This window comes from Carcharhinus amblyrhynchos, chromosome 5 (assembly GCF_965287045.1).
Source record: "Carcharhinus amblyrhynchos chromosome 5, sCarAmb.v2.hapA, whole genome shotgun sequence".
NCBI lineage: Eukaryota > Metazoa > Chordata > Chondrichthyes > Carcharhiniformes > Carcharhinidae > Carcharhinus > Carcharhinus amblyrhynchos.
In genome coordinates, this window is record NC_137328.1 from 109,254,315 (window position 1) to 109,282,224 (window position 27,910).

General features: G+C 46.1%; 1 protein-coding gene across 6 annotated transcripts in view; it reads right to left on the minus strand.

Moving 5' to 3' along the window:
• tenm3 (teneurin transmembrane protein 3) overlaps window positions 1-27,910 on the minus strand; it is a 909,202-nt gene that overhangs the window by 455,550 nt on the left and 425,742 nt on the right. The gene's annotated exons all lie outside the window — the stretch shown is intronic.

The following is a 27,910-nucleotide window of genomic DNA, read 5'->3' on the forward strand; positions in this document are numbered from 1 at the left end:
GTACCCTAGCAGGAATCACCAACTTCAGATGGCAGGGGTCAGGGATACTTGACAGGAAAATAAAAAGGGCAAATCATGCAAAAGAATGACTGGAACAAAGAGAGCAAAAAGATTTTTAAAAAGTCTGAAATAAAGCATGCTGGAAAAGCTTAGAATCTCAAAGCAGCATCTGTAAAGAAAGGTAACAGGAATAGGGGTGATGAACTTTTACCAGATCAGGTGGCAACTGAGCACCATAAGTAACATTCATATACCCTGTTAGGGAGGAGAAATCTCTCAGCCAAGGTTCATACACACACTTGTCAGCTGCTCGCAAGTGTGCAAGTGCTCAATGAGAAATGAATCTGACTTGCCTGAAATTCTGCCCTGCTCTGGCCAAATGACCTGTGCATAGTCACCCCCTTGTCTCATACATGATGATTGGTCACTAAAATGAGAAGGAGCAGGCGGTGATAACTTTGCGTTTATAACTTTGACTTTATGGAATCTACATCAATGGGGATGTAGTAAAGATGGTTGAAAGCTTCAAGTTTTTAGGTGTCCAGATCATCAATAAGCTGTCCTGGTCCCTCCATGCTGCCGCTATAGTTAAGAAAGCCCACCAATGCCTCTACTTTCTCAGGAGACTAAGAAAATTTGATATGTCAGCTATGACTCTCACCAACTTTTCCAGATGCACGACAGAAAGCATTCTTTCTGGTTGTATCACAGCTTGGTATGGCTTCTGCTCTGTCCAAAACCGTCAAGAAACTACAAAAGGTTGTGAACAAAGTCAGGTCCATCACGCAAACCATCCTCCCATCCACTGACTCTGTCTATACTTCCTGCTGCCTTGGAAAAGCAGCCAGTATATTTAAGATCCCATGCAACTGGACAGACTCTCTTCCACCTTCTTCTGTTGGGAAAAAGACGCAGAAGTCTGAGATCACTTACTAACTGACTCAAAAATAGCTTATTCCCTGCTGCCATCAGACTTTTGAATGGACCTACCTTGCATTAAGTTGATCTTTCTCCACACCTTAGCTATGACTGTAACATGACATTCCGCAACCTCTCCTTTCCTATGTACGGTATGCTTTGTCTGTATAGTGCGCAAGAAACAATACTTTTCATTGTATACTAATACATGTGACAATATTAAATCAGATCAAATCAAGGAACATTAGAATGCCAACTCAATATTGCTAAGTGCCTTCTCAAGAGGGACAGAATGGGGAGGGAGAGGGAATGAGAGACGTAAAGGCATTGTGTCATGTATCCAATTGCACATTCATTGGGGCAGTAGGGTGGCACAATGTTGGCACTGCTGCCTCACAGTGCCAGGGACCCAGGTTCTTTTCCTGGCTTGGGTCATTGTCTATGTGGAGTCTATACATTCTCCCTGTGTCTGCATGAGTCTCCTCCACCAGTTTCCTCCCGCAGCCCGAAAGACATGCTGGATAGGTGCATTGGCCGTGCTAAATTCTCTGTCAGCGTACCCGAACAGGCACCAGAATGTGGCGACTAGGGGAATTTCATAGTAACTTCATTGCACTGTCAATGTAAGCCTGCTTATGGCGAATAAATAAACTTTATTTTATATTCATACATGGTTCACAAGTAGTTAATACAAAAAGAGTTCAAATCCAGTAATTGTTCAGCTCTATTAAGCTGCTGTTTATGGAATCTTAATCATTCACGTAATGGAATGGAGTGAAAGCGGTGCTGGAATTCACATGTACACAGTTAGAGAACTATTCCAAATATCCAGTAAGGAAACCTGCCCTGGAACCTTCGATAACTCTGCCACTCACCAAGCAAGGCAAACAAACAGATCAATCCTCTCACAGTTAAAATTAACATTCTTCCCCCTTAATGCAACTGATACTGATGTGAAAGCTCACCGAATTACTACTTAGTCGAGGCAGCGAGCAAACTAAAGAATGCTTATCCAGTACAGGATCTGCAAAATCAAATATCTGATCCATTAATGGAAAACAGAAAAACTTCTATTCAACAGTCTTTTAGGTGGCTTTGTAAAAAGATTATAATAAGAAAGATTTGCGTTTATATAGCACCCTTCATGACCTCCAATACTCGAGAGGGTGGTGAATCTGTGGAATTTGTTGCCACCGGAAGCAGTGGAGGCCAAGTCATTGAGTGTGTTTAAGGCAAAAATAGGTAGGTTCTTGATTGGTAAGGGGATCAAAGGTTATGGGGAAAAGACAGGAGAATGGGGTTGAGAAACATATTAGCCACGATCGAATAGCAGAGCAGATTCGATGGGCTGAATGGCTTAATTCTTCTCCTATATCTTATGGTCTGATGGTCTAAAACATTTTATGTCAATTAGGTTCTTGTGAAGTAAAGGAACATAGGAATTAGGAGCAGAAGTAGGCAAATTCAGCCCTTTGAGCCTACTCAGCTATTCAATCAGGTCATGGCTGATCTTTCCCAGGTCTCAGATCCACCTCCCCACCTATTCCCCATATCCCCTTATCCTTTTTTTATAAGCAATATATCTATCTCCTTCTTGAAACCATTCAATGATTCAGACTCTATCGTGTTATGGAACAGAGAGTTCCAAAAACTCACCACCCTCTGTGAGTCGTAGTTCCTCCTCATTTCAGTGTTAAACCTACTGCGTCTCAACCTATAGCTGTGACCTCTTGCTCTAGATTGCCCCACAAGGGGAAGCATTTGAGCTACATTTACTTTATCAATTCCTTTTAAAATTTTATATACTTTGATCAGATCCCCTTTCATCCATCTAAACTCCAATGAGTACAAGCCCAAAATGTTTAATCTCTCCTCGTATGTCAACTCTTTCATCTCTGGAATCAGTCTGGTGAACCTCCAATGTAGTCATTGTTATAATGTAGAAAACCCTGTAATTAATTTATCCCCATCAGTTCTCAATGTAATAATGACCAGACAATCTGCGTTAGTGGTATTGGGAGAGAGACGGGCATCATCCAAAAACATGGGGACAACTTCCATACGCACGTTGATGTCACACAGCCCTGCCACTCTACTACCATGTCCGGCACTCCCCTGCAACCCTCGCACTCCCAACCCCACTTCTTCTGTATTGCCAGATTCCTTGTCTGATATCCAGTCCTGAAGGAGCCACAATTTCTTCCAGTTGAGCCCTGGAAAGACCAAGTCATTGTCTTTGACTCCCTGACATGACCTCCATATGATTCCTACCCTTCCCAAGCCGCTGTCTCATGCTGAACTGGACTTCTTGGAGCCCTATGTGACCCTGAGTTGAGCTTCTGACCCCCATCTTATCCTCAACTCTGGCCTCTTCGACTCGAAGAGGCCAGAGTTGAGGATAAGATGGGGGTCAGAATGGCTTTGTGCATTAGCCAAGTGCAAATTTCTGCTGTCTTGCTGCTAATTTAAGAGTTACTCTAATGGGAAGAAAAGCAGGGGCTCCACAATGAACCCCACGACGAGGAAATAAATCCCAGCAACTAACTCCAAGGAAGATGGACAAATGCTGTTCAAAGTCTGAGCTCTATGCTGGCGTGCTTTCCATCGGGGGAGAAAATCTCAAACTGAGCCATGTTCAAGGTCTTGATTTGCAATCAGTGCTCGAGTGTAAGGCCCTCCCCTACCCCCCCACCACTGCCGCCCACACACACACTAAGGCCCAGAGCGGCATGGTGGCACAGTGGTTAACACTTCTTCCTCACAGCGCCAGGGACCTGAGTTCGATTCCCGGCTTGGGTCACTGTCTGTGTGGAGTTTGCACCTTCTCCCTGTGTCTGCGTAGGTTTCCCTCCAGGCGCTCCCACAGTCCAAAGATGTGCAGGTTTGGTGCATTGGTCATACTAAATTTCCCCTTAGCGTCCCGGGATGTGTAGGTTAGAGGGATTAGTAGGGTAAACGTGTGGAGTTATGGGGATATGGTCTGGGATGGGGTTGTTGTTGGCGCAGACTCAGTGAGCTGAATGGCTCCCTTCTGCACTGTCGGGTTTCTATGCAGACTTTCCACAAATAATTATGGCATGTGAAAATAGTTAGAAAGGAACAGAATTAATATGGCGTCCATCAAACCATCCACACATCCCAAGGCACCTCACAGCCAACTGAATAAAAACTGGTATACCTCATGACCATCTCCCAGCTGTGCCAATTTGCCACTGGGGTGGTCTTTGTGAGCAAGAATTGGCTCAATTCAAGAGGTGTGATCACTATTCACTGAGTCACGCTGCTATCAAGAATGAAAGGATGCTTATATATGAGTTACTTGTTTAGCCTGGATGTTGGACCAGCTGTTGCATTGATATTTTTGCCGACACAACAAAAGGGTCGGGTTGTAGTCAAGTGCAGGTCATTGAGCCTTGTGATTTTGTGCCTGTGTGAGAGAGTGCTGTAAAGATTCACACACAATGGGTATTGAAAGAAATAGTTCAAAAGCTGATGCTTACTCACTGTACAGTTTCTTTGAATATCGTAAGTAAACGCTCCTTCACCTCAGGGAGGTACTGATACGGCGCTATTGCTAATTATCCAGAGGCTCAGGGTAAAGCCCTGGAGGCCCAGGTTCAAATCCCACCACAGCAGATATAAAGTCTGGAATTCAAAGTCTAATGATGAGTGTTAATGATTGTCGTAAAAAACCCATCTGGTTCACTAATGCCCTTTAGAGCTGCATGATGGCACAATGGTTCGCACTGCTGCTGACAGTGCCAGGGACCTGGGTTCAATTCCAGCCTTGGGTCTGTGTGGAGTTTGCACATTCTCTGCGTGGATTTCCTCCGGGTGCTCCAGTTTCCTCCCACACTCCAAAGATGTGCGGGTTAGGTTGATTGGCTATGCTAAATTAATCCTAACGTTCGAGGATTAGCAAGGTAAATATGAGGGTTTGTGGGAATAGGGCCTGGGTGGGATTGTAGTCAATGCAGACCTGATGGGCTGAATGGCCTCCTTCTGCACTGTAGGGATTCTATGATTCTAAAGCCTCTGCATTTGGATGAAGTGAAGCTTTGTTTATAATTGCAAGCCAAAGGTGATGAGGCAGTGGCAGCCTGAGCTTCAGACATTGAATGGTCTCATTTCACACTAGACCTATTCCAGCAGCATCTCGCCCATGTGAGCAACTGCCCGTGCACCAGCGAATGCACTGCGAGCATCCACAACTGTTCCTGCTGGCAGCCGGGGGAGCCACAGGGTAAATGAAAAGCTAACTCAGTTTCTTCTTCAACCGGAAGCCCTGTCACTTTGGTTGATGTATCTGCCTTGTTCCTCTTCCACACGCAATTATTATTCTTTGGAGTTATCACGTGTTGTATCACAGAGACTCTGGTACCTTTGTCACTGGGATCTGCACAATGCAACCCATGCAATTTGTCTTACTGACAGGAACTATACAATAACAAAGTCCAGTTCTGAGCAGTTGTACAGCTGATAATACACTGGAAGTGTTCAGAAGGCATGGCTTCATAATTGAAGATGGGTGGGTGGGGTGCTGGGGGGGTGTAGGAGGGGGGTGTGAGCTGTGTGCACTGGCACAATCTGGGCAGAATTGGCCAAATTAACACAAAGGTTGTGGAAATAGTAAGGGCAAGTGAATTACAGCCAAAACCACTTAAATGTTCATGTTTGTCTGTAATCTTTCCTGATGAGCTCAAGATTAGGGGCAGCATGGTGATACAGTGACTAGCACTGCAACCTCACAATGCCAGGGACACGTGTTTAATTCTGACCTCGGATCACTGTCTGTGTAGAGTTTGCACATTCTCCCCGTGCCTGTGTGGGTTTCCTCCATCACTCCAAAGATGTGCGGGTTAGGTGGATTGGCCAAGATAAATTGTCCCTGAGTGTCAAGGGGATTAACACGGTAACATGTAGGGTTACGGGTTTAGGGCTTGGGTGGGATTCGCTGGGCTGAATGGCCTCCTTCTGCACTGTAGGGATTCTATGATTCAATCAGCTTGGATCAGGCGGGCACACAAAACTGAGCAAGTCAGCACTGAGGGACCCGATTAAACTGTGCTGATTTGAAAAGGACTTTCCAAAGTAATGCTCACTTTCTTAAGCACACTATCAACAGCAAGTGAATATAGTAATACTTTAAATCCTTTCAATACATCTTTCATTTACAAAGAAACTAACTCGTTTACACCAATGAAACTATTAAGTTTAAGTTTATTTATTAGTCACAATCAGGCTTACATTAACACTGCAATGAAGTTGCTGTAAAAATCCCCTAGTCGCCACACTCCGGCGCTTGTTCGGGTGCATTGAGGGAGAATTTAGCATGGTCAATGTGCCTAACCAGCATGTCTTTCGGACTGAGAGAGGAAACCGGAGCACCTGGAGGAAACCCATGCCGACACGCAGAGAATGTACAAACTCTGCACAGACAGTGACCCAAGCCGGGAATCGAACTGTGGTGCCTGGCGCGGTGAGGCAGCAGTGCTATCCACTGTGCCACAGTGCAATGGTTCAGTATAGAATTTTACAGTTTATCTTCAGAGATTTTCATGCCCTATTGACTCAGAAGTGGAGGCACTCTTATGAAAATGCTTAATTTCGATGACAACCTCAGTTGCAGCTGAACTAATAAGACTGCACCAGGTTACCATTCCGAACACTTCGACTGGAAAGAGGAAAAAAAGAAATAATTCCTTCTATTAGACTGGCTCACTGAAGATTTAACATTTGTTCAATTAGACAAATGAATCTCATTGTAAATGTGTACCGCAACTGAACCAGCTCAATTTCAATCACATTTTGGGTACAATTTTCCAGTTGAACCACCCGTTCTTCTTTTAAATTATTAATTTTCTTTTAGTGTTCCTTCTGCGTCCATTATTTCTCGTTCAGGTCCACCCAGCCTGCACACCTATCCTCTGGCAGGAGACCTGGAGAACCACAGATATCCTCATGGCTTGTTCTGCATTTAGCAGCCAGTAGGGGGAGCTTAAGTATAAGTCCCACAAGCTGGAACAGACAAACAATTTTTGCTCCCCTCAGCTGAACAATGCTTCTTTCTAAACCTCGGGGGCTGCCCATACAAAGCTGTCAACTTTCCACCTGAAATCCAAGGCAGGGTCTGCGGTTCTTCAAGACCTTGATGCTGCAGTTCCCCAAAATGATCCATGCCTATATATAAATAAATGTATCAGCGCAGACAGAGGCCGTTTGGCCCATCATGTCGGCACTGGCTCTCCAAACAAGCATATATATACACACATATATAATATAAATTTTCATTGTATTAATGAATTTATATATGATATATATATATAGATTTTCATTTAAAGTTTCATTTGAAGTTTAAAGTTCATTTATTAGCTTCACAAGTCAGCTTATACTAAGGGCGACACGGTGGCACAATGGTTAGCACTGCTGCCTCACAGCGCCAGGGACCCGGGTTCAATTCCAGCCTCGGGTAAATGTCTGTGTGGAGTTTGCACGTTCTCCCAGCGTCTGCGTGGGTTTCCTCCCACAGTCCAAAGGTGTGGGGATTCGGTTAATTGTCTGTGCTAAATTGACCCTAGTATCAGGGTAAATATATGGTGTTATGGGAACATATGAACATTTATATTATATAAATAAATATATGTATAGGAAAGTTTAAATTTAAAGTTTATTTGTTAGTATCACAAGTAGGCTTACATTAACACAGCAATGAAGTTACTGTGAAAATCTCCTGGTCGCCACACTCCGGCACCTGTTTGGGTGCACTGAGGGAGAATCTAGTATGGCCAATGAAGCTAGCCAGCAGGTCTTGGGACTGTGGGAGGAAACCGGAGCACCCGGAGGAAACCCATGCAGACATGGGGAGAATGTGTAGCCTCCGCACTGTGACTGAGGCCGGAAACAAACCCAGATCCCCAGCACCATGAGGCAGCAGTGCTAACCACAGTGCTGCTGCGCCACCCCAGAGCCAGAAGCAGAACAAGCGGCACATTTTCTTAATGGTACTGTATACATATATATATATATTTTCAGTTTTCTGTCCGTAAAAGCATTGAAAGTAGTGAATATCCATAACCTCTGCTTAAAAAAGGTTAGAAAGGGTGATATAAGCATTCCGAGGGGGCGATGTAACCAAATTGCCAAAGAGAGGTGTCTGCATGGCAGTCTCATTTGGTGGCAGATACATTTTCCTGCATGCTAAGTTAGTCAGAAAAGTAAACAAATAAAACAAATAAAGCCACTTTGCCCTTCGTGTCTATTTCTTTGTTGGAATGGGCAGAGTAGAATTTGCTGGTGATCCCATTACCAGCTGCAGAGAGCAGATCCCCCATGCATTCCACAGCCATACCTTCAAGTGCTGACATTGATTGCAATACAAATTAACTGCGCGCACACACACACACACCTCAATAACCAGCCACCGATATTAAGCACTGACCTGCTTCATTTCCTACTTTATTAAGTTGAGCTGTTTCAAAAAAAAGGAATCAATAAAGTCATTAAAATCCAATAGGTTTAAAAACAAAACCAAAGCTATTTTTTCACTCTCTCTCTCTTTCTCTCTCCCCAGTCATGCTGTAACAGAGTGCAAGTTCCCACTGTGATACCCCTCCCTCCCTCCCCAGGGGCCGCCATTACTTATGTTAAATCCTGTAGGGATCTAGGGTCCGTCTTTTCTTTCTGGTTCTGCTGGTTATGGAGGCCGGGGGTGGAGGTGTGGGGCGGGGGGGTGATGCGGGGGGGCATTCATTACAGTGGCCGCTTAGTTACAACGGGCAGATGGTTCAGCTTCCTTAGCTGCACGTTCTAATGGGGGCACTGCCCAGTACCTACAGCAGTTTAAACCACTTCAAGTTAGACACAATCAATCACTTCAAAACACATAATTCAAGAGGAGAAAAGAAAATCGCACACACACACACACACACGGACACACTGCTCCAATTTCTCTGGATACAAGTAGAAAGCAAGCACAAGGTTGAACATCAGTCTACATGTCTACATATTGCACTGTCCAGAAAGTAATGTGTCCTCAATGTATGCAAACAACCTCAAATGTAACATGTGCTACATCCTTCATTCCTTTCAAGGGGTTAAAACAACAGAAAAACCTCGCATGTGAATGTTAAAAGTCCATTTTGATTCAGATTACTTGCACATTCCTCACCCCCCACCCCCACCCCCACCTTAAGCAGCAACTCCCTAGGCAGGCTAGCTTACGTTGGCAACAAGAGATATTAATGAGTCTACACTCTGCCAAGAATCTCTGTTTATCCTGGTTTGCCCATCAGGTCAAACAGCCAAGCAACTGGTCACCCACCTTTCTCCGCCGACTCTTCCGCACTGTGTGAGAACAGCTTGAGAGCTCACACAGTGTCTGTGGGCTTTACCCAACACTATCCTGGATCACATTACACACAGGCCGGCTCCGGGGGAGCGAGGACCTGCAGTCAGTCAGGATAGGCTGAAGCTCCCAGCTGTTTCTCCCAGTCACGGAGAGAGAGAGAGGAAGGGCTGGCGCTAAAACTACCTTCAACATTTTCTACCGAGGTTAAAATAGTAACCACGGAGTATGTAGGCACATCGCAACCTCCTTTGACAATAGGACGCTGGGGAGGAGGGGAAGATCAGTAGTAGCGTCTGCTCCGTAAAAGTGAAAGGATCTGCTTGTTGGGTGGGGGGGGGGGGGTCAGAGGGGATGGCGGTTTGAATAGAATAGAATAGAATCCGTCTAGTGCAGAAGAAGGCCATTCAGCCCATCGACTCTACACCAACAACAATTCCACACAGGCCCCACCCCCACAACTCCATACATTTACCTTGTTGATCCTCCTGACAATAAGGGACAATTTAGCACGGCCAATCTCCCAAACCCGCACTATGGGAGGAAACTGTAGCGCCCGAAGGAAACCCACGCAGATACGGGGAGACCGTGCAGACTCCAGACAGTGAGCCAAGCCGGGAATTGAGTGAGTCATATGGACTGCTCTGGGTCAGCTAGTTTTCTCTCTCTCTCTCCCTCTCTGTTCACCACTTTTATTCAAGACAGTCGGGGGTTTCCAACAGTTTTCCATTTCAATTTTGTTCTACATGTCTGAATTCAACTAAATTAGTTTTGTCTGCACGCACACGCACTAGATCAATCGCATCTGTTTGCACTCTGGGGCTGAATTAATAAAATATGAGACAGAATTAGACTGTAGGTACAGAATGTGTAAATCGGTCTCCATCAGTCTCCAATAAACCAGTTTATAATCAAAATGCTTCACACACACACACACAAAACACACACACACACGTGCACACAAAACACACAGACACATCACACTTACACACACACACTTACACACATACACAAAACACACACATCACACTTACACACATACACAAAACACACGTACACACAAAACACACACATCACACTCACACACACAAAACACACACATCACACTTACACACACACATCCACACACAAAACACACACACATCACACTTACACACACATACAGTTACACAACCACACTTACACACAGCATACACACCACACTTACACACACATGCACACACACTCTCACACAGACACACTACACACACATTCCAAGCACATACATAACGCACACACTTTCTCTCACATACACACACACACACACACACAAGCACACGTGCATGAGCACACAAACATGCTCACACACACCACTCATACACACACAAACATACACATGCACACACAGACACACACGCACGCACACCACACACTCTGTGGTGCACGATTTTCTCAATCAGATTGCTGTGAATTAAGTTATGGTTTGAGAGGCCACATTGAAAGCAGTCTCCATGATCAGTACCCCCAGTTCTGTGCACTGCCACTCATTAAATATTAAAATAAAATGATGGCCCTTATTTTCCAGCTTTAACATGAAGCATTGTGAAATACTAAATTTTGAATGGACTGACCTTATATTCAGCTGATCTTTCTCTGCACCCGAGCTGTGACTGTAACACTACATTCTGCACCCTCTCCTTTTCTTCTCCCCTGCGTACTCTATGAGCACTATGTTTTTGTCTGTATAACACACAGGAAACAACAGGTGGGATTCTCCCAAAAAATTTCTAAGTGTCGGATTTGTGTAAAAACTAAATCACGCTAGTTTTTTTCAGCAGGATTTTCAAATCACACTCTGCGCACTGCGGAGTGCACGAACATGAATCACATGAAAAATCAGTGGGTAGGGCCTGTTCCAGTTGGAGAAGCTGGCAGCACAGTGCTGAGCAGGCACTGCACATATGCCGATCTATCAACGGCGAGATTGGCAGTGGCCCGTACTACTGCCGGCCTCTCGATCGCTGGCCAACCCCGCGGGCCCCACATCGCTGTCCCTCCAACAGCCCCAGGGCCTGACCACGGGACCCTCCCATTCCCATCGATCACCCCCAGAAGTCCTGCCGCCCCATCAGACGCTGCTCCCACTCCGGCCGCGCCCCCTGCGTATTGTCACTCTGCCCCTTGGGCGATGCCAGAGGGCCAGTCTGGCAATGCCCAGGGGGCACCCACATTCCCCCAACCTCTTGGGGAAGGCCTCAATGCCCCCCCCTTTACCCCAGCGGGGTTGGGCTGTCAGCTCCCCACAAGTGGCGGGGGGGGGGGGGGGGGGCGGGGGGAACTATAATTGTATGCAAATTATTATTTAAATAAATTATACAGCTCTGTGCCAATTTGCGGCATGGAGTCGATGGCACCAGAAATCCCGAAGCCACAGATCCATGGAAGCCGTGATGCCCAGCAGGAAGCCTACTAAACAGCCTCCACTTGAGTCTCCCGGTCCGATGCGCTGCAATCGCCCCCCCCCCCCCCCCCAATAGTTTTCATTGTATCTCAATACATGTGACAATATAAACCAAATCAAATCAACTTTTGCTCCCCCAATAAAAGTGTATTTACGAGTCACAAGCGGAACTTGCATTAACACTGCAATGAAGTGACTGTGAAATTCCCCTAGTCACCACACTCCGGTGCCTATTCGGGCCAATGCACCTAACCAGCACGTCGTTCGAAATGTCGGAGGAAACCGCAGCACCCAGGGGAAACCCATGCAGACATGGGGAGAATGTGCAAACTCCACACAGACAGTGACCTGAGCCAGGAATCAAACCCAGGTCCCTGGGGCTGTGAACACCTCAACAATCTTCAAGTCTGCATTGCAGGCAGCATGATGGCGCAGCGGTTAGCGCTGCTACCTCACAATGCCTGGGACGGGGGTTCGTTTCCCGGCTTGGGTCGCTCTCTGTCTCTGCGTGGGTTTCGTCCGGGTGCTCCAGTTCCCTCCCACAGTCTGAAAGATACGCTGGTTCGGTGCATTGGCCATGCTAAATCTCCCTCAGGGTACCCGAACAGGTGGCGGAGTGTGGCGACTGGGGGATTTTCACAGTAACTTCATTGCAGTGTTAATGTAAGCCTACTTGTGACACTAATAAACAAACTTGAACACTTTAATTTCCACAATTCAGTAGCTGTCAAAGGATCCTGCCCCAGGTTTGGAAAGACTGGAGCTGTATTCATTTTCAATTGAACTTGGGAATATTCAGCTCCGATAGTTAACTCTTTGGAAATTTCTAAAATTGCAACTTGGCCATCAAGCGTGCACTTGTTTGGAACTGTTCAACTCATCATCTGTTTTCTTTAATTTCTCTGGATCTTAGAAGCGTAGAATCCCTACATGCAGAAGGAGGCATTCAGCCCATAGAGTCTGCATCGACCACAATCCCACCCAGGACGTGCAAGATGCTACCACCGCTAAATGCTAAAATGTTATCACTGTTGCCTCACAAATCATGCATCCCCACCCAGGTCCTATCCCCGCAACCCCATGCATTTAGCCTGATAATCTCCCTGACTCTAGGGGCAATTTAGCATGGCCAATCAACCTAACCCGCACATCTTTGGACTGTGGGAGGAAACCGGAGTACCCGGAGGAAAACCCACGCAGACAAAGGGAGAACGTGCAGACAAAGGGAGAACGTGCAGACTCCGCACAGACAGTGACCCAAGGCCGGAACTGAACTTCTATCCCTGACTTTGTGAGGCCGTGATGTGGGGATGCGTGATTTGTGAGGCAGCAGTGCTGACCACTGTGCTGCCTCTACTGGTAGCATTTTACATGTCCTCAGTGTGTGACATTAGAACATAGAACATAGAACATTACAGCGCAGAACAGGCCCTTCGGCCCACGATGTTGCGCCGACCAGTTAAAAAGCAATGACCCTCTAACCTAAACCAATCCCTTTCCATCCATAAACCTATCCACGGATCTCTTAAACGCCCCCAAACTAGGCGCATTTACAACTGCAGCAGGCAGGGCATTCCAATCCCTCACCACCCTCTGGGAGATTATCATCTGCTTCTCTCTGCTGCCATAACATCTCAAAGACAACATGTCAATTTTGTGCTATTGGCTGTCGAATTTACTCATGCACCTTCGCTACTGAGAAACTGTTTTAGAATGGTCAGGGATTGTGGAGTGTGCTTCACTCTTTGCAGGATGTGCCTCTGCATTGGGGGAGGAACAGCTTCATGACTGCAGAGGGTAGTGAAAAAAAAGCACAGCTCAGAGGAGAGAGAGCAAAAATGAAACCTCTGGAATTATTTAACAAACGTTTTGATGTCACTTCAGGTCTTTCTGGATGGATGAACTAAAATGGGCCAGATCGTCTTTCTCATCCATATTTATCTGGTGACACAAAATAATGACCTTACGAACTAGCCTTCACCAAATACATTGTGGCAACCTTGGATTTCAACAGAGCTGCTGATTGCTTACAGATTTGTACAATTCGTTGATTCGGCAGCAGTTAGAGTACGGTATCCAGTTTCAGAAGCCTTACTGGAAGAGAGATGTAAACATGCAGAAGGTACCCAGGAGAAGTGTTTTTGGTTGTGAGCAGAGAATGGAGAAACCTGCCTTATTATTTTTTCAGATCAAAGGTGAAGACTTGATGTGATAAGGGTGCTGTAAATCACCGGAGCCTCTGGTGCCGTGAATGAGGAAAGCTGTTTTCCACTGGTTGGCGGATTGGTAACCAGAGGACGTGAATTGAAACGAAAACAGAAAATTCTGGCATTGAGACATTGAGCGGGATTTGCCGGCCCCGCGCTCACCCCAAACCCGGAAAATCCCGCCTGAGGTCAATGGACATTTTCATGATCTGTGTCCTGCCCGCTACAGTTCCTGTGACGGGTGGGATGAGAAAATTCCATCGAATTTTCCATAGAATAGAATCCCTACAGTGCAGAAGGAAGCCATTTGGCCCATCGAGTCTGCACCGATCACAATCCTACCGAGGCCCTATTCCCATAACCTCCACATATTTATCCTGCTAATCCCCCTAACACCAGGGTCAATTTAGCATGGCACATTTTTGGAAAGTGGGAGGAAACCAGAGCACCCAGAGGAAACCCACGCAGACTCGGGGAGAATGTGCAAACTCCACACAGACAGTGACCCGAGGCCGGAATTGAACCCAGGTCACTAGCGCTGTGAGGCAGCAGTGCTAACCACTTGCCACCATGCTGTCCCATTATCTCTGTTCTCGCTCCCCAGATGCTGTCAAACCTGCTGAGATTTTCCAGCACTTTCTGGTTTTGGTTTCAGATTCCAACATCCGCATCATTTTGCCTTTATTTTAGCCTGCAAACTGAACGTTGTCACAAGAGGGTAAAAGGACTGATTAGAAGTGTTCTTTCAATGTAGAGAATTGCAAGGGCAGGGGATATTTCATCCCAAGTAAGTGTGGAATCCATAGTAGCTTTTTAAGAGGGAAGTGGTTAAATATTTGTGAAAAAATTAATAATTAAAAAATAAGAGGACAAAGGTGACTGGTTGCTCAAAGAGTTGCAAAGGTGGACCAAATAGCTTCTGATGCTATGGAATTTTATTATTCTATAAATCTAGATTGCCATTGTGATGTTAGTGTACCTTTAAGGAAGTTTTTTTTTAATCATGATCTCTGCAGCTCTCAGAGCTTCAGTATTTTCTTAGCTCACAGCCTCAGCTGATATCATCTGTTACCAGCTTGACTGGAGATATCCTTTTATTGCTACTTCAATAGCTTAAATGGGGTCTGTTTATTTTAACTCTGGGTTGTTTAATAATCCTGCATTTTTAGGAGGACGGTCATGTGTTTTTGGACATTATTTTTTCTCCTTCCAAGTGAGTTTAAGGTTTCATTTTCTGTTTGCACACAGTTCGAGTTAGTTTTAGGAGGAACAGGGAGCTGAAAAGAAGTCTCTCTCTCTCCCTGGTTTTGGAAACTGTGCTGGTTAGCTGAAAGCAATGTCTTGCCTTTCTGAAGGGGGAAATTGGCTATTGGTGTCTTGCTTAGAGTAGCTGGTATTTTGGGCAACAATTCTGACTTCAACCTGTTCTGAGTCTATCCAGAGAACTGCAGACTTCATCCAAAGGACTCAAGTCCAGTATCACGTGAGCATTAGTCTTTGCTGTGTTAAATCTGTGAAAAGGGTTTTCTGAGTACAGGATTGGTTTAGTTGGAATACATTAGATATATGTGTTAAGGGTTATACATTACAGTGGTTGTTTTATTCCTTGTTTGTAATTGATAAAGATTCTGACTAATTTTCTTACTATATATGTTAACTATATTCTTAAATAAATTTTGTTTGATAAAAGCTCCCTAGTGGGTTGTTTGAATCATACCTGAAGTGAAACATCTCACGTTTATCCTAGCCAAATTCAAGATGCAAAACAAATGGTCCAGGCGGGCCCCATAAAATGCTTTGGAGTTTCTGACCTAAACTATAACACATTCAAGCCCATTTGCCATAATTAAGCACAGATTGTCTCAGTTGCCAGCATTTCTACTCGAGTAAAAAAAGAGGTCATGAGTTCACACCTGAACCTGTGCCTGGGGGCCACAATCTAACCTGGCACGTCGGAACAATGCTGAGGGGCTGCTGCATTGTTGGAGGTGTCATATTTCAGGTGAAAATTAAATCATGCCACCAGCCCAGGTGGATCAATGTCGGGGCTTTATTAAAATAGAGGACCCTAATTGCCAGTACAAAGAAATCAACCAAACAAACTGATCTATCAGCCGGTTGCTGTTTGTGGAACTTTCTGTAAGAAGTAGCTTCCCGTAAATGAAGGAGTTGATTGCATTTCACAGTAACTCATTGCATATGGAAAGCGTCGGGCTGAGAGGCGGAGCTGTACAAACATAAATCTTTTATTGCTGCGCGTTGCGAGGTGATGCTGCGGAATTGCTTCCTTTCATGTTCCCCTCCTGCGAACCAAGCTGAGGAGTGAGCCAGACACAGGGGTGACCTTGAACGACGCAAAGTCAGAACTTTGTCTGCTGTAACAGCACGCCCTCCCCGTCCCCTGCTGCAGCACCCACCTACCTCCCCTTCTGTGCCTGATCCTCAGACCAATTTATTTAGACACTCACTAGAATCGGACACATGAATATCTCCTAAGAACTTGAATAACAGCGTTATTCAGCAAAATTCCCTTCTGCTTTGCTGCCCTGCTCACGAACAACATGGATAATTGTCATCGATGGGCACAGCCATCAAACACATGTTTTTTTGTCCCCCAAGGCCGCGTTTTGATCATCATCAAACTTACAGCCATCCTGAATAATAATAAGCATTTTTCTGAAAAAAAAGAGGGCCAGCAGAAATAAAACTCTAGTTGAAGTTAATAAGAGGGACTGCTGTTTTATGGCTGTGGGTTTGCAAAGGTCTAACAGTAGGGAGCCAAGGCCCATTAGAGAGCCTATTAACAGCACATACATGGAGCAGGTGCAGTTGGAATTTCCACGCTCACCCAAAGCCACGGAAAAGCAACATGAAATTGGTTTTAAAAAAAAAACAGGTTAAAAAAAAAACAGCAGGTGAACAGCGAACCTATTCATTTTACTGCTCTCTCGATAGGTTGCAGCTAATGGCAAATGCTCTTTCTACACCAGGGTGCACTTAGGAATATAACTAAGACAATGGAGAGACCCACTTACAGCCTGCTGCAGGAACAGGCAGCTCTGAGTTTGCCTGGGTCCATCTGATTGCCATTCAGTGCAACCTCAAATGCTCTCCTCAAACCAGCCCTGCGATAAAGAAAGAGTGATACGCCTTCCACAACAGCCTCGGGTTTATTCAACAAATGACTCTCATCTTAAACGATACAGTTTTTGGACTGGGATTTTTTGCGTCGCACAGTCAACTCAATACAATTAGATTCTCAACCAAGTCAATCAATCTGTGCACTTAACCTTTGCTCTGTTGACTTCTGAAAATGAGTACATTGGACTGGAGAATGTGGCGCATTAACGGTGGATAATCTGGCTGGAAATGTTTTACACCTCTTTCTCGCAGAAATGTGGTCAATTACTTAATAATAAATTAACAGTTTTACACCTTTTTCAGCAGTGTGGATAACAGGGATGTCACAGTTATTAGCTCAGTCATGTTTTTCCTCAGATCACCTCACTATAACATTTCAATATATACTCAGTACAGGTTCAGAAACCTGTGACACAGCTAGTTCCATTTACTTGCTCCTCGTTTCTTTATTTTCCTGAGGAAATTCGGCCAATCAAACCCACAATGACTGACCCGGTATCTTATCCAGTCCCTCTCCCTGGGCCTATCCATGTAAGCCGGCACATTTTATCAGGGCTAATCCACCTATGTTACACATCTTGGACACTAGGGTCAATTTAGCAATGGCCAGTCAACCTGACCCGCACATCTTTGGGCTGCGGGAGGAAACAAGAGCACCCGAAGGAAACCTACGCAGGCACGAGGAGAACCTGCAAACTCCACACAGAGAGTCATCCACGGCCGGATTTGAACCCGGGTCCCTGGCAACGTGAAGCAGCAGTGGCTAACGACTGTGCCACCGTGCTGTCCCGATTCAATTGCAGGCATCTGATATTGCCCGAAGAGACATGTCCGTGGGCACTGACCGCCAGTTTTCCACCATTACCTTGGTGGAAGATCAAGGGAAACTTGTCTTGTGGTACAGTGGCAGTGTCGCTGCCACTGGACTGGAAACTCCGGGTTCAAGTCCAATGCTAGGATTTGTGGGTTATGGAAGGAATGTTTGTAAAAAGGTGTAGTTCAGCAGGATGATAATCATCTCAGGAATCCTTCTCCCCCTCTCTCATTCTCCAAAGGCTTAAAAACTGAGCGAATTCTCTCAGCTTGACACCAAGTGCCAAGGTGAATGCAGGAGTGGGGGCTACTCCCCACTGTGGAAGTTGGCAGGAAAACACGCCAAATCTTCCGGACCCAACCTCGTTAATTACACCTCTGGGTGTTTCACGCTGTGGCGGGACAGACCTGGATGCTGTTTAGTCCGCCGCTGTGTCTGGGTGCCACATTGAAAATGTGCTCAACATCACTGACCTACTGTTATCGAAAGGAAGTGGGCCAACTGAAAGTGCAGGTGGATCTCCAGAAACATTCTGAGGCTGGAAGATGGACCCCCTTCAGGACACAAAATCTGGAAGATCCACCTGCAAAATGTTCTGTTGACCCACTGCTGTGTTCCAAGGACCAGGGTTGCTGGTAGCCTTCGTCTTCAATTTCAGAGGCAGTCCCAGGCTTTATTCAGATAATTATGGTGTGGCACGGTGTCACAGTGGTTAGCACTGCTGCCTCACAACACCAGGGAGCCGGGTTCAATTCCGGCCTGGAGTCAGGCTGATTGGCCATGCTAAATTAACCCTCATGTCAGGGGGATTATCAGGGTAAATATGAGGGGTTACGGGAATAGGGCCTGGGTGGGATTGCGGTCGCTGCAGACTTGACGGGCCGAATGGCCTCCTTCTGCACTGTAGGGAAGTAAAGTTTATTTGTTAGTCACAAGTAAGCCTTACATTAACACTGTAATGAAGTTACTGTGAAATTCCCCTAGTCGCCACATTCCGGTGCCTGTTTGGGTCAATAGGCTTAACTCACACGTCTTTCAGACTGTGGCGGGAAACTGGAGCACCTGGAAGAAACCCACACAGACACTGGGAGAACGTGCAAACTCCACACAGACAGTGACCCAAGCCAGGAATCGAACGCTGGTGCTGTGAGGCAGCAGCGCTAAACACTGTTATTTGAAGTCCCAACTTCGACACGCCATATTGTGCTGAACATATTTTACACCGGCGTGTTTGTCCACCACCATCTCTGCGAGCCTGGCGTGAGGGGGTGGGCGGTGGCTGGGCCTTCATCTGCATCCTGAGGTCCACACTGTGCTGTGACGGGTTATCTCACCAACCATGGCATGGCACCAGTGAAAGATTCCACTGTAATAGATGCTGGCGTCAAACTGATTTCTGGACCACACGCTTTATTTCCTCCTGCATCAACCATTAAACATGGGGCGGGGGCGGGGGATTGGTTTGGCAGAATTCCATGCAGTGTGTGCGACTATGAAGATTGTTTACTCCGAGGAGCTGCAGGAAATCCAGAGGAAACTGGCGGAACACCACTTCTCTCCCTCCAAAATGATATTTGGTTACAGCAACAGTAAACCATCCAACAATGAATTGTTTGAAGTCCATCAGAATTTAAAATGCCCACTTAGCTTCTTACACAGTGTTCCGTACATGGATACAATCGATGGGGCAGATTTTCACCCCTTTACACTCTTCCCTTGTTGGGGGGGGGGCTTCTGAATCACAAAGTTTAAGGCAGCAGGGTAACACAGTGGTTAGCACTGCTGCCTCACGGCGCCAGGATCCGGGTTCAATTCTGGCTTTGTCTGTGCGGAGTTTGTATGTTCTCCCCGTGTCTGCGTGAGTTCCCTCCGGGTGCTCCAGTTTCCTTCTACAGTCCAAAGATGTGCGGGTTGGGTGGATTGGCCATGCTAACTTGCCTCTTTATGTCAGGGGACTAACAAAATAAATCGGTGGTTAGAGCCTGGGTGGGACTGTTGTCGGTGCAGGTTCGATGGGCCAAATAGCCTCCTTCTGGACTGTAGGAATTCTATGATGAAAGTTTGCCTGGCATCTGGATAATGTGAGCACCCAATTCTTCCCTCCACCTTGTCATCACCAATGCTCCCCTACCCCCTACCCCCTACCCTACACACTCCTCACCTCCCAAGATCTGTAACGCATCCCAAATCCCAAAATCCCCACCTAACAGCAAGGGTAGCTGACTCGGGACGACTTGGGGACTGAAGTCCATCTCCTCGCTTTCCAGCATTGCTCTCAATGTCACACTGTATGGTCCATCTACTCACAAAGCACAACTGACCAAGGACAGCTTCAGCTGGAGGTGGGCTGCATGGTGGCACAGTGGTTAGCTCTGCTGCTTCACAGTGCTCGGGACCTGGGCTCGATTCCCGGCTTGGGTCACTGTGTGGAGTTTCCTCCATGTCTGCGTGGATTTCCTGCGGGCGTTCCCGTTTCCTCCACCAGTCTGAAGGACATGCTGGTTAGGTGCATTGACCGGGACTGTGGCAACTTGCAGAATTTCGCAATAATTTCATTGTAGTGTTAATGTAAGCCATACTTGTGACTAATAAATAAACTTCTTGTGTTTGAGTCATTCTCTTGCAGTCTCTGCCTGAGGAGAATTAGCCGCTTGCTAACTTGATGCCGTCAAGCTTTTGCTCCTTCAGACACCACTCCCCCACCCTCCAATTTGTTGCAATTTCTTTTATCTGCGTGAAATATTTATAGAATAAGCCAACTTGCATCAGGTGGTCAGGGTCAGAATGGGGCTAAATATATCTCATACATATTAAAGAAACAATGCTCCATCCATAACCATTTTCTTGGACTGAATTCATCCTTCTGCTGATCAGCCTGATCCCAAAACCTCACATCTTTAAATTAAACTTTAAACTAAATTGATCAAAAGTTTCTTGCAAAACTTATCTATAAATATATGTGTCAGAGCAAACTGAGATTAGTCCTTGTTGGCATTAAATGATCGTTCAGCAAAGGCTGGATGGTGTGAAGGGTGGATTGCATTGGATCGAGCTGGATGGTTGAGGGTGGGACAGCCTATAATTTGTGGTGGGAGATAGATGTTAACTCGTCATTCTTTTTAACCTCTCAAGTGCTGGTGGGACCAGAATGAATCATATAGAACCCCTCCAGAATAGAAGGAGGCCATTTGGCCCATTGGGTCTGCATCAACAATAATCCCACCCAGGCCCCATTCCCATAACTTCCTGTATTTTATAGAATTTACAGTGCAGAAGGCTATTTGACCCATCAAGCCTGCATCGACATCAATCCCACCCAAGGCATATCCCCATAACCCTGCATATTTACCCTAGTTAGTCCCCTTGACACTAAGGGGCAACTTAGTGTGGCCAATCCACCTAACCTGCACATCTTTGGAGTGTGGGAGGAAACCGGAGCACCTGGAGGAAGCCCATGCAGACATGGGGAGCATGTGTAAACTCCACACAGAAAGTGGTCCAAGGTCAGATCTGAACCCGGGACCCTGGTGCTGAGAGGCAACAGTGTTAACCACTGTGCCAGCGTGCTGCTCCTGGAATGGGTCTGATGGTTTCTCATTCTGCTTTTGCTGATTGTCAGGTGGTGGGGGGTAGCAAGCAGAGAAGATAAAATGTCACAACAGAGTGGATAGGAGGAAAGGGAGAGCTGGAGGAAGGGGAGAGAGAAAGAGGAGGGGTAAAAGAGAAGAAGAGAGCTGATGAGGGGCAAGGTGGTGAAAGTTGAGGTCTCCCAATGTCCCAGTGAATGGTTCCATTTCACTGCACCATTGCCACCTCTTGCACTGTGAGAACGTCATGTTCTTTTGAGGGGGAGAGACAGCAGGAGAGAGGAGTAAAAGAGGGAGCAGAGTGCAACAGAGGAATTGCATGGGATATCTGGCACAGGAAGTGGCCATTTGGCCCAACCAGGGTTGATGCTCCACTCAACTCTCTCCTATCTGTTCTCAAAAATCCACCACTGTAACTATCTGTTCCTTTCTCTCTCATGTACTGGCCCAGTTTCCAGAGGGAGCCATAGAAAAAGAAGGCTAAGAACTGTGAGGATCCTTAGTTTGAAGGGACAGTTCACATGTATGTGCATTCTGCTGCCACTTCCCCCCATTGTGTCTTGTACTTCCCTAATCCCAGCATTTTACTGGGACTTGATAGTTTGTGTTATAAGGCGAGGCTGGATAGGCTGGGACTTTTTCCCGGGAGCACAGGAGGCTTAGGGGTGATCTTACAGAGGTCCACAAAATAATGAGGAGCATAGATAAGGTAGATAGTCCTAAGGAGGGTCTGGAACAAACTGGAAGAGGCAGTAGTGGAGGCGGGTACAATTTTGTCTTTTAAAAAACATTTAGACAGTAACATGATACAGAGGGATATTGCCCAAATGCAGGCAATTGGAAGTAATTTAGTGGTAAAAACTGAGTGGCATGAACATGTTGGGTCGAAGGGCTTGTTTCCATGCTGTAAACCTCGATGACTCTGACTCTATTTGCTGTAGCCTCTGATGACCCTCAGACTAGCAGTTGGTATGTCACCTCCGAAGATTTGCCAGATCCCTAACACTGCAGAAGGCCCATATGACACTTGCAAACTTGCGTCACTCTCAGGAGGTGGCATGACCTTGACAGCCTGCCTGCCTCCATTGGGCAGATTGTCAATGCTAACCCCACTCTCCCCACCTCCACCACCATCCACCCCATCTCACCACCCCCCCCAAACCCCACTCCCACTCCGGAGAGCCAACACAGAGTCATCACCACATCAGGGAGCCATCTCAATGGTGGTTACTGCTACTTTCTAGACCCCCACCTTCAGCTCAGGAAAACTTCCCCCTCCTGCCAATTCACTTCCTGTCTCCGCAGACACTGTGTATTTCCAGCATTTTCTGTTCTTGCTTCAGATATAATCATCCTTTGCGATACCGGCCCTGTGTCTCAAAGGGAGTCAAGCTAAAGTCTTTGGATGCTTATCCATCTGAAAAGACAAGAGATGTATCTTCCTTCCTGATTCCACATAGCTTTGTAAAGTCTGGTTTGGCCACTTTAAAAAAGATCATTGCACAACAGAAAACAATGATTTGCGGAGAACTGGCCATTATTGTGGTCCACATTATATGGAGCCCTTGATAAAAGATACAAATTCAATCTCTTTCTTGATAAACGAGTTGAACGTATTAAGCAGAGGGTCGCCTCTTTGTACATTAATTACAAGGTGTTTCTAGAGCTAAAAATTCTCCCTCCTTAGCTGTTAACTCTCTGCAAATCCGGATGGGCTAGCCAACTTTAGAGTTACGGTACTTTAAAGCACAGGACCTCCTCTCCCATACAAGCAAATGCTGGAATCTGAAACAAAAGAGGGAATGCTGGAAAATCTCAGCAGGTCTGGCAACATCTGTAAGGAGGGAAAAGAGCTGACGTTTCGAGACCAGATGGTCCTTTGACCAAGGGTCGTTTGGACTCGAAACATGGGCTCTTTTCTCTCCTTACAGATGCTGCTAGATTTGCTGAGATTTTCCAGCATTTTATCTTTTGGTTTCCTCTCTCACCGTCCCTTGAACCCTCTTGGCTACTTCCCTGCGCCCTCAGTCGACTGATTTATGACATTTGCTTCTGCATTGGAAAAAAGGAATCATGTGCTGACTTGAAACAGCCAGTACTGTCTGCACAACAGACATTGTCCGCTTCTGGAGAAATTACAGTACTTATCAACCCAACACAAGTAATACCTTCCGTGTGATTGCTTCTTCCACATCAAGGGCCTTTTGCATCCCTGCTCCTGAAAAACGGGCCTTACACATCAACCTTCTCAAGTTAATCCTGGTGGATCCTCACCAGGGAAGATTTTTTAAATTCATGTCCTCCAGTCGACAAGTTTAGTTATGGATGATGGTGGATACATAGGGTTGCACACTATGTGAATGTGCCGCCAACACTAATCTAATACAAATTCTGCTCTTATAATTGGCACTGCGTGAGGTGGGCTCAGGTAGCCATGATAACGGCTTAAAGCAGCTCCTGATCTGGCAATCCCAGCGCCAACGCTGCTCCTGGCAACTTTTCGTGTGTCCTCACGCAGTGCTGCAAAAGAGGATTAATCGTGCAGCCCCAACAACTGGCTCCCGAATTTGGTGATTTGATTTCACGCTGATGATTTGCTGGGAGAATCAGACCATAATTTCAGTCAGAAATGCTGAGTTGAAAGTAAAACCTGGCCCAGTTCTTGCAGTGAGTCTGCAATGCTGAACAGTCCCCCTGGTCCCCATTCCAATCCATTTTCTCCACAGGGAAACTCTTTCCAGTCATTATCACAGCAATTTCATTTCTGAAACCGGCAGAACCAGCCTTTTCTCTGGCAGTGACTAAGGTGCTTTTTCATTTGCTGTGGATGGAAGAGGGCTGGTGATTTGAATTTGGAGTTGACGTTTAGGCCAGAATGATGTGCCTGGGACACCCCACAACTTACAGTGGGCTCCAAGCCCTGCGTGTAACATTTTAAAAAAAAAGCTAAGTCCCTCTATTCACAATTAATTCTTGTCGTTAATACTTTTCAACGAATTTGCACCAGTGATGATGGAAATATCAGGTGCCGTGACCCTGTTTCCCCTGTCTGCTTTGAGATGTGCCAATCTGAGCAATGGCGATTTCAGAAGCAAGCATATTCATTCATGCATGTACACTCTGCCCAAAGGCAGGTCCTTAGCTCATCGTGTGTCTGCCACACTTCAACCTCAGCTGTTTTCCTTGTACAAGGCTGTAAAAGGCTTGCGGCACTTATTACCAGGGAGAAACAGTGACAGAGGAACAAATATTTGACAAGAGTTTGACTGAGCAGATTTCTCCTCTTTAATGGTTTCCAGATCATTTCTTTTTTAAGGAGCCCTTGAACCAGTCTATCAAATCCTAATGCTGGAACAGTGGTTAACACTGCTTCCTCACAGCATCAGGGATCTGGGTTTGATTTCTCGCTGAGGTCACTGTCTGTGCAGAGTCTCAATGTTTTCTCAACGTCTGTATGAGTTTCCTCTGGGTGCTCCAGTTTCCTCCCACAGTCCGAAAGACATGCTGGTTGGGTGCACTGACCGTTCTAAATTCTCCCTCAGTGTATCCAAACAGGTGCCGGAGTGTGGTGACTGGGGGATTTTCATAATAACTTCAGTGCAGTGTTAATATAAGCCTACGTGTGACTCATATATAAACTTCACCTTTTATCCCAGGAGCTGTCTCCAACACATTCAGAAGATCAGACTCTGAGCTGAACATTCTGGTGCGTGACACTGCCCTGATGGAGGGATGGTGAGGTATACTCCATCTTGTCAGAGTGCACGCTGGTGAAACTTTCTGGAAGGAGCCTCTGACCCACACCCCGACACACACTTCCCTCTCCCACCAACACCTTCTCTCCATCTTTCCATCTCCCCCCCCCCGCCGGCCATCCGCCCACCACACACTCCCTCTCCCAACACATGCACACACACACACACACACACACACACACACACGTATATACAGCATGGAATCAGGACCTTTGGCCCAACTCGTCTACATCAACCAGGTTTCCTAAACTGAACTAGTCCCATTTGCCTACGTTTGGCCCATATCCCTCTAAACCTTCCCCATCCATGTACCTGAACGAATGTATTCTAAACGTTCTAATTATACCCGTCTCTACCACCTCATTCCATATATGCACCACCCTCTGTGTTAAAAAGTTGCCCCTTAGGACCCTTTTAAATCTTCCCCTCTCACCTTAAACCTATGCCCTCTAGTTTTGGATCCCCCCATCCTGCGGAAAAAAACCTTGGCTATTTATCTTATCTATGACCCACATGATTTTATAAATCTCCATAAGGTTTCTTTCCACTCCCCCTCTCTCTTTCTCCCATGTATACTCTGGCTGTCACACATTCTCTGTCTCACACAGTCACTGGCCATGAGTGTTTTCACCCTGTGCCCTGGGTAGTTAGTTCCAGCTTGTTCACACTAGGTCTCTCAGAGCCAGCCTCTTTCTCTCCCTCGATCCACCCTCCCTGAAATATTCACTGCTCCTCCAATCAGAGGCAGTTTTACTCCCATGTTTGTTGATCAGCAGCAAATGTGAGAGGACTGGCCTCCGATTGGAGGAACAGTTCCTTGCATAATTTTCCATTCCACTTACCCTTCAGGCTGGCATTTTGAACAGTGGTTCCAGGGTGGTGTCGATGGCACCCATGCACTCAGCAATCACCACTCCCTCAACCACACGCACCATTCCCTCAGACCTGCTGCAATTCGGTCTCCTCAAGGTGCCTGATGCGCTTTGACTGTGGGGGGGTCAGTTCGCCATTGGGAAGATCCCATTGGCTTCAGCAATTTGTCCCAAAGTGGGCATGTAACTTCTCTAATTGGCTATTCGTTGTCACTGTGTGGCTAGCTCGTTTAACTCCATTTCTGATATGATGCCTCAAAGGCAGGAGGGAGCATGTTGGTCAGGAGACCGGATATGCTATTTTCTCATTTTGCTTCTAGTCCTGTCTCCTCACCCATTTTGCTGGATTGGGAAAATTCAACCTGATAGAGGTTCATAAGTTCATAAAAGATAGAAGCTGAATTAGGCCATTTGGCCCATCAGGTCCACTCCGCCATTCGATCATGGCTGATAAACTCCTCATCCCCATTTTCCTGCCTTCTCCCCATAACCCTTCAGCCCATTACCAATTAAAAATCTGTCTAGCTCACTGCCCCAGCATCCATCACACTTTGGAATATCAAATTCCACAGATTCACAACCCTTTGGGAGAAGTAGTTTCTCCTCAACACTGTTTTAAATTTGCTTATTCTAAGACTATGACCTCTCGTCCGAGAAGGCCCCACAAAAGGAAGTATCCATTCTATGTATTTATCCATACCTTTTATCATCTTGTATATCTCAATTTGATCTCCCCTCATGTTTCTACGTGCCTGTCGCAGTGACAAATTCTAAAAATGCCAGCCATTACAAGACGAAGGAATCGAACCCTGGTCCTGCGTCATGTCCTCCCCCATAAGCCAACTTTGCACATGAAGCCAAGCTTAAAACTGAATAGCGGGGAGGTGAACCATTCTTCCAGAGCACTGAAAACACGTCAACATGAGTGGGCTGGGGATCTCGCACGTGGTCTCCCTCTGATTTCAATGCACTTTGCAATTACATGGCTGATTTTAACTTGTTATTTTCTCCAAAACCATGAAAAAAGAACCAGATGTTTGATGCCCTCTGACCCAACGGCTACACCATGAACAGACCAAGGGTTCATTAACATTAAGCCAATCAATTACTTTCACAGCCAGAGCATCACTCCGAGCAGAGAGAGATGTGAACTGTGAGGTTGCCATGGTTATGATCATACAGTCGTAAATGATTTTAATATCCATCTCATTGTCTGTTACCTGATGACTAATATGACTTATGCATTATTAGTGGCAAACTACATGGTCAAGAACACTGAAAAATAAATAAGATTGGTATCATTATAGTGACAGTTAAATAAAAGACTTGCATTTATTTAGTGCCCTTCGTGACTCCAGGATATTCTACAAGATTTCACAACTGATGCAGTGTCGTAATGCAGGAAATATGGCAGCCAATTTGTGCAGAGCAAGCTCCCACAAACAGCAATGTGATAATAATCTGCATTTTGGTGCTGGTTGAGAGACAAGTACATTAAACCGGGCTGGAGCTCAGCTGCTCTTTAAATAGCACCACAATATCATGTAGTTCAGAGAATCCCTGCAGTGCAGAAGGATGCCATTCGGCCCATCGAGTCTGCACAATCCCACCCAGACCCGATTCCCATCACCTCTCACATTTACTCTGCTAATCCCCCGACACGCGAGGGTTAATTCTTGCATGTCCAATCAACCTGATCCACACATCTTTGGACTGTGGGAGGAAACCCATGCGAACAGGGGAAGAAAGTGCAAACTCCACATAGACAGTGACCCAAGCCAGGAATCGAACCCGGGTCCCTGGCAATAAGAGGCAGCAGTGTTAATCACTGT